The sequence below is a fragment of the Triticum aestivum genome, chromosome 7B (assembly GCF_018294505.1).
Source record: "Triticum aestivum cultivar Chinese Spring chromosome 7B, IWGSC CS RefSeq v2.1, whole genome shotgun sequence".
Taxonomy (NCBI): Eukaryota; Viridiplantae; Streptophyta; class Magnoliopsida; order Poales; family Poaceae; genus Triticum; species Triticum aestivum.
In genome coordinates, this window is record NC_057813.1 from 80,198,939 (window position 1) to 80,207,828 (window position 8,890).

Sequence of the window (8,890 nt, forward strand, 5' to 3'; positions counted from 1 at the left end):
GATCAGCTTTGCTGCGACAAGAAGCGGAAGGACTGCGGAAGTCCCTGGAGAATTCAGATGCATACTTTCTGGTGCAATAGCAAGCGTTGGAGGATTTTAGCGTGAAACAGGAGAAAGCTAATAAGCTTGCTAAGCTTATTGCCAGCATGGTGGATACCCATGATAATGTTTCATAAGCTCTTCTGAAGTTGTTTCAGTTATGGACTTGTTTTGCTGCCGCGTTTATTTGCACTGGTGGCCAATTTAGACAACTAGTGTATGTAATATGCTGCTTTGTTCCCTATATTTGCACTGTTGGCGAAGTTTGACACCCAATGGATGTAATATGTGTAATAGCCGTAATAGCCTAGTGTTAGTTGCTTGCTTATTTATTTCCCTATTGTCTTGTTTAGTTGTTTGCTTGTAGTCACTGCAGTTCTTTTTCCGCGTTTTTCTAGTGTCCACAATAACCTATTTTTATAACTAGGCCATAATAACCATGGGAACACATGGACTGTTGTAACCATGGTCCTGATATGTGCTGTAGTGACCATGGGCCTCCTACGGGTCGTAGGATCCATGGGCCTTTTACGAGCCGTATACTTGTTGGGCCAAACATGGGTCATACTATTCGTGGACCAATGACGGTTCGCAAAATGGGCCATAAACGGGCTAGACTAGAAATCGCCTGTCTATGGCCTGACCATAACGGGCCGTTAGTAGGCCGTATTTGATGATGCTATGAAAACAGCCCAACGGGTTAATGGGCCAAAAATGGGCCGACTGTAACCACGGGCTGAATTTTGCCCACAAGTGGAACAGGCCAGTAACGGACCATAAGTAACCGAATTCTGGAAATGAGCCCAAGAATAAATGGGCCCTTAGAAGGCCGAAAGTTTACACGGGCTGGAAACGGCCGACAGAATAATGGGTCGTTAATGGGTATAAAGTGATACACTATTCATTATGGGACAATTTCACCTTGGGCCTTTAATGGGCCAAGAGTTACAAAGGGCGTCGTATAGGCCGAAAGATGTCATGGGCCATACATGGGCCGGAAGTTACAATGGGCTAGAATCATATTGGATGACCTAGATAACGCTACTAGGCCTAATTTGGATAGGTCGTAACGGGCCATGAGTTAGTGGGCTGTAAATGGGCTATATGCGAACAGGCCGTTAACAGGCTTTCCGTGGGCCGGCCCGCTACCTTTTGACTAAGTCAAATGGGTCGGCCTTTTCATCGAATGGGCCTATGTTGGGTCGTGCCACGTGTCGACGTATCATAGGCACCTCCGGTCCAATGAGTGGATGAGATCTGTCCCAACGGTGAGCCGACACGTGGTTCCTCCGGCCATTGAGAATTTTACACGTGGAAAAACCCCATTGGTCCGAGCTGTTAACGGGTTATCGGATTCAAACTGGAACCCGATAGCTTAACGGTGATCCGTTATGGTGGATGACATGTGTTGGTTACCCTTGACAAAAGCACTTCCATGACACATCATTTATCGTCATGGAAGTGGACACTGCCGTGATGATAATTTTGGTATTGTACACTTCTACGACAGCACTGGTATGACTATCTTGATTCTGTCATAAAATCGTCATGGATGTACATGACCTACTGTGACAAAAATGTATCATCATGGAAGTGTATTTTTTTGTAGTGCATATTGCTTTGCATGATCGTAAGATAGCTAGCATGATATTTTCATGGCTTGTCCGTTTTTGATATCTTTGCTATGCTATATCATTGCACATCCCGGTACACTGCCAGAGACATTCATATAGAGTCATCATGTATTAGTTTTATCGAGTTTTAATATTAAGTTGTAAGTAAATAAAAGTGTGATGATCATCATTATTAGAGCATTGTCCCATGTGAGGAAAAGATGATGGAGACTATGATTCCCTCACAAGTTGGGATGAGACTACTGACTTAAAAATAAAATAAAAAGAGGCCAAAGATCCCAAAAAGAGGCCAAAGAGCCCAAAAAAAGAGGCCAAAGAGCCCAAAACAAAAAAAGAGAAAAAATAAAAAAATGAGAGAAAAAGAGAGAAGGGGCAATGTTACTATCCTTTTACCGCACTTGTGCTTTAGAGTAGCACCATGTTCTTCATATAGAGAGTCTCTTGAGTTGTCACTTTCATATACTAGTGGGAATTTTTCATGATAGAACTTGGCTTGTATATTTTGATGATGGGCTTCCTCAAATGCCCAAGGTATTCATGAGCAATCAAGTTGGATGCGCACCCACTTAGTTTTTAGTTTGAGCTTTCATACTTATAGCTCTTAGTGCATCCGTTGCATGGCAATCCCTACTCCTCGGATTGATATCGATTGATGGTCATCTCCATAGCCCGTTAATCCGCCTAGTTGATGCAAGACTTTCTTCCCTCTCCTATTTATCCCTACCACCGCATTCTATTCCACCCGTAGTGCTATACCCATGGCTCATGCTCATGTATTGAGTGAAGTTGAAAATGCTGAAGCACGTTAGAAGTATGATCCAATTGCCTTGTTTGACACCAAGGTGATCATGATTTATACTTTATGCAGGGAAGACTGAGTGTGTCATGCTTACCACAATTATGTGTATAGAGGTTGTTTCCTTTAGTTCCATTATTACGAAAGGCAATGATGAATTACATGCATGCCTTGTATTATTCTTTTGATGTCAAATGATAGGCTATTGCTTTGAATCACTCATGTCTTAATATTCATGCCATGATTAGATTACAAGATCAAGATTATGCTAGGTAGCATTCCACATCAAAAATTATCTTTTGAATCATTTACCTGTTGGAAATATGCCCTAGAGGAAATAATAAAATAGTTATTATTATATTTCCTTGTTCATGATAATCGTCTATTGTTCATTCTATAATTGTATTAACCGGAAACTGTAATACATGTGTGAATGCATAGACTACAACATGTCCCTAGTGAGACTCTAATTGACTAGCTCGTTGATCAATAGATGGTTGTGGTTTCCTGACCATGGACATTTGATGTCGTTGATAACGGGATCACATCATTAGGAGAATGATGTGATGGACAAGACCCAATCCTAAGCATAGCAGAAGATCGCGTAGTTCGTTTGCTAGAGCTTTTCTAATGTCAAGTATCATTTCCTTATACCATGAGATCGTGCAAGTCCCGGATACCATAGGAATGCTTTGGGTGTATCAAACGTCACAACTTAACTGGGTGGCTATAAAGGTGCACTACAGGTATCTCCGAAAGTGTCTGTTGGGTTGGCACGAATCGAGACTGGGATTTGTCACTCCGTATGACGGAGATGTATCTTTGGGCCCACTCAGTAATGCGTCATCATAATTAGCTCAACGTGACTAATGAGTTAGCCATGGGATCATGCGTTACGGAATGAGTAAAGAGACTTGCCGGTAACGAGATTGAACAAGGTATAGGGATACCGATGATCGAATCTCGGGCAAGTAACATACCAATGGACAAAGGGAATTGTATATGGGATTGATTGAATCCCCGACATCGTGGTTCATCCGATGAGATCATCGTGGAACATGTGGCATCCAATATGGGTACCCAGATCCGGCTATTGGTTATTGGCCGGAGAGGCATCTCGGTCATGTCTGCATGGTTCCCGAACCCGTAGGGTGTACACACTAAAGGTTCGATGATGCTAGAGTTGTAATGGGAATTGTATGTGGTTACTGAAAGTTGTTTGAAGTCTTGGATGAGATCCCGGACGTCACGAGGAGTTCCAGAATGGTCCGGAGGTAAATATTTATATATGGTAAGTTCTATTTTGGCCACTGGAAAATGTTCGGGATTTTTCGGTATTGTACGGGGAAGGTTCTGGAGTGGGGCCCACCTGCATGGGGGGGACCCACATGAACGTGGTTGGTGGGGGCAAGGCCCTACACCCTGGTCAAGGCGCACCAAGATCCCCCCTTAGAAGGAATAAGATCATATCCCGAAGGGATAGGAGCAAGATCCCTAAAAAGGGGGATAACAATCAATGGGGAAGGGAAATGATTGGATTTGTTTCCTCCTACCTATGCCAATGCCCCAATGGACTTGGAGAGCAAGAAACTAGCCCCCTCCACCCCTATATATAGTGGGGAGGCGCATGCGAGCTGCACCCCTTGCCCCTGGCGCAACCACCCCCCTCCAATTCGTCCTCCTCCTTTGTTGAGCGTAGCAAAGCTCTGCGGGAGAACCACGAGCTCCAACACCACACTGTTGTGCTGCCGGAGTTCTCCCTCAACTTCTCCTCTCCCCTTGATGGATCAAGAAGGAGGAGATGTCCCCGGCTGTATGTGTGTTGAACACGGAGGCGCCATCCATTTGGTGCTTGGATCAGATCTTCCGCGATTTGAATCGCCGCGAGTACGACTTCATCAACCGCGTTCTTGTAACACTTCCGATTAGCGATCTTTAAGGGTATGAAGATGCACTCCCTCTCTCTCGTTGCTAGCATCTCCTAGATTGATCTTGGTGACACGTTGGGTTTTTTTGAATTATTACTACGTTCCCCAAAAGTGGTATCAGAGCTAGGTCTATGCGATTCTATGCATGAGTAGAAAACAAGTAGTTGTGGGCGATGATTTGGTCAATTTGCTTACCGTTACTAGTCTTATCTTGATCTGGTGAAATTGTGGGATGAAGCGGCCCGGACCGACCTTACACATACACTTACATGAGACATATTCCACCGACTGACATGCACTTGTTGCATAAGGTGGCTAGTGGGTGTCTATCTCTCCCACTTTAGTCGGATTGGATTAGATGAAGAGGGTCCTTATGAAGGGTAAATAGCAATTGGCATATCACTGTTGTGGCTTTTGCGCAGGTAAGAAATGTTCTTGCTAGAAACCCATAGCATCCATGTAAAACATGCAACAACAATTAGAGGACGTCTAACTTATTTTTGCAGGGTATGCTATGTGATGTGATATGGCCAAAAGGATGTGATGTATGAAATTGATCATGTTCTTGTAATAGGAATCACGACTTGCATGCTGATGAGTATGACAACCGGCAGGAGCCATAGGAGTTGTCTTAATTTATTGTATGACGTGCGAGTCAATATAAGCGCCATGTAATTACTTTACTTTATTGCTAACCGTTAGCCATAGTAGTAGAAGTAATAGTTGGCGAGACAACTTCATGAAGACATGATGATGGAGATCATGGTGTCATGCCAATGACGATGGTGATCCTGTCGTGCCTCGAAGATGGAGATCAAAGGCGAAAGATGATATTGTCCATATCATGTCACTTTATGATTTGCATGTGATGTTTGTCATGTTTACATCTTATTTGCTTAAGAACGATGGTAGGATAAATAATATGACCCCTCACTAAAATTTCAAGAAATGTGTTGCCCCTAACTGTGCACCCTTGTAAAAGTTCATTGTTTCCAAGCACCACGTGATGATCGGGTGTGATAGATTGTAACGTTCACATACAACGGGTGTAAGCCAGATTTACACATGCGAAACACTTATTGGTTGACTTGTCGAGCCTAGCATGTACAGACATGGCCTTGGAACACAAGAGACCGAAAGGTCGAACATGAGTCGTATGGTAGATACAATCAACATGGAGATGTTCACCATTGATGAGTGGTCCGTCTCACGTGATGATCAGACACGGCCTAGTCGATTCGGATCATGTATCACTTAGATGACTAGAGGGATGTCTATCTGAGTGGGAGTTCATTAAATAATTTGATTAGATGAACTTAGTTATCATGAACTTAGTCTAAAATTATCTTTACAATCTATCCTGTAGATCAAATGGTCCACGCTAATGTTGCCCTCAACTTCAATGCGTTCCTAGAGAAAACCAAGTTGAAACATGATGGGAGCAACTATACGGACTGGGTCCGTAACTTGAGGATCATCCTCATAGCTGCCAAGAAAGCATATATCATTGAAGCACCGCTAGGTAACACACCAATTTTCCCTGGAACTCAAGACGTTATGAACGCCTGGCAGTCGCGTAGTGATGATTACTCCCTGGTTTAGTGCGACATGCTTTACAGCTTAGAATCGGGGCTCCAAAAGCGTTGTGAGCAACACGGAGCATATGAGATGTTCCAAGAGCTGTAAATGGTTTTCCAAGCTCATGCCCGAGTCGAGAGATATGAAGTCTCCGACAAGTTCTACAGTTGTAAGATGGAGGAAAATAGTTCTATCAGCGAGCATATACTCAAAATGTCCGGCTTGCACAACCAATTGTCTCAGCTGGGAGTGAATCCTCCAGTCGCTTCCACCTTGCTACAAGAGCTTTGTGACGAACTAAAATATGCAAGGGATGGAGAAGTCCATTCCCGAGTTATATTTGATGCTGAAATCAGCGGAGGCGGAGATCAAAAAAGGAACATCAAGTGTTGATGGTGAATAAGACCACTAGTTTCAGGAAAGGCAAGGGTAAAAAGAACTTCAAGAAGGATGGCAAGGGAGTTGCCGCGCCTGGTAAGCCAGTTGCCGGGAAGAAGCCAAAGAATGGACCCAAGCTTGAGACAAAGTGCTTTTATTGGAAGGGAAATGGTCACTGGAAGCGGTTGCCCCATGTACTTAGTGGATAAGAAGGCCGGCAACACCAAAGGCATATATGCTATACATGTTATTCATGTGTACCTTACCAGTGCTCGTAGTAGCTCCTGGGTATTTGATACCAGTGCGGTTGCTCACATTTGTAACTCAAAACAGGAGCTGCGGAATAAGCGGAGACTAGCGAAGGACGAGGTGACGATGCACGTCGGGAATGGTTCCAAGGTTGATGTGATCGCTGTCGTCACGCTACCTCTACATCTACCTTCGGGATTAGTTTTAAACCTCAATAATTGTTATTTAGTACCAACTTTGAGCATGAACATTGTATCTGGATCTCGTTTGATGCGAGATGGCTACTCATTTAAATCTGAGAATAATGGTTGTTCTATTTATATGAGAGATATGTTTTATGGTCATGCCCCGCTGGTCAATGGTTTATTTTTATTAAATCTCGAGTGTGATGTTACACATATTCATAGTGTGAATGCCAAAAGATGTAAGGTTGATAATGATAGTCTCACATACTTGTGGCACTGCCGCCTTGGTCACATTGGTGTCAAACGCATGAAGAAACTCCATGCAGATGGACTTTTGGAGTCTCTTGATTATGAATAATTTGACACGTGCGAACCATGCCTCATGGGCAAAATGACCAAGACTCCATTCTCTGGAACAATGGAGAGAGAAACCAACTTGTTGGAAATAATACATACTGATTTATGAGGTCCAATGAGTGTTGAGGCTCGCTGTGGCTATCGTTATGTTCTCATCCTCACTGATGACTTAAGTAGATATGTGTATGTCTACTTAATGAAACACAAGTCTGAGACCTTTGAAAAGTTCAAGGAGTTTCAGAGCGAGGTAGAGAATCAATGTACATGAAAATAAAGTTCTTATGATCAGATTGTGGAGGATAATATTTGAGTCACGAGTTTGGCACACACTTAAGGAAATGTGGAATTGTTTCACAACTCACGCTGCTTGGAACACCTCAGCATAATGGTGTGTCCGAACGTCATAATCGCATTCTATTGGATATGGTGTGATCTATGATGTCTCTTACCGATCGACCGCTATCATTTTGGGGTTATGCTTTAGAGAGTGACGCATTCACTTTAAATAGGGCACTGTCTAAATCCGGTGAGACGACACCATATGAATTATGGTTTGGGGAGGAACCTAATCTGTCGTTTCTGAAAGTTCGGGGATGCGATGCTTATGTCAAGAAACTTCAACCTGAAAAGCTCGAACCCAAATCCGAAAAATGCATCTTCATAGGATGCCCTAAGGAAACTATTGGGTATACCTTCTACGTCAGATTCGTGGGCAAGATCTTTGCTGCCAAGAATGGATCCTTTCTAGAGAAAGAGTTTCTCTCGAAAGAAGTAATTAAGTGGGAGGAAAGTAGAACTTGATGAAGTAACCCCTCTTGAACTAGAAAATAGAGCAACTCAGGAAGATGTTTCTGTGGTTCCTGCACCGACTAGATAGGAAGTTAATGATGATGATCATGAAACTTCAGATCAAGTTAGAGCATCTCCAACAGCCGCGCTAAACTAGCGCCGCGCCGCAAAATAGGTCGTTTTAGCGCGCGCGGAACGCGTCAGGGCGCTCTAGCGGGCGCGCAAAAACGGCGCGCGCGCTAAAACGGGTTGGGCGCGCAGTCAAAAACACTTACACGCGCGGTGTATTTCGGGCGCCCACTACAGCGCGAGGCACACTCGAGCGCTCGCGCCCGCTCTTCCTCTCACACTTCCACCCCCGACCGGCCGCACCGCCGCCGCCGCCCGCGCACCCCGGCGACCGTCTCAGGCTTCCCCGGCCTATCCCCGCGGGCCCGCGCTTCCGCCCATCCCCTCCTAGTACCGCCGACACCCGCGCGCCTCCGTCGTCCGAGGAACAGTGCCCGAGCGCTCGCTGCCGCGCCGCGCCCGCAAGGTGTTTGACAAGACGCCTACAAGGTATGTATTGCTCAAACTTCATGAATTTGGTGCATGTTTTGAATTGTAGTTTTTATAGTATAGTATTGAACATTGTAGATGAGTTCATCATTGATTCTTCCGAAGAAGAATTTGATATGGAAGAGGAGGAGGATCTTGCAATGATCGTAGCTATGCATATCAATAAAAAACTGAAGCACGGTGGTTCGGTTATGGGTCGGGAGAAAATTTGGAGAGATAGGATTGATGCCCATAATGGATTGATGAAGAACTATTTCGTGGAGAATCCCACATACCCGGAGTCGTATTTTCGTCGCTGGTTTAGGATGAGCACCGACTTGTTCAGGCGCATTGCAGAGAAACTAGCGAGCCATGACCGGTTTTTCGAGCAAAGGAGGAATGCCGCCGGAGAGCTCGGGC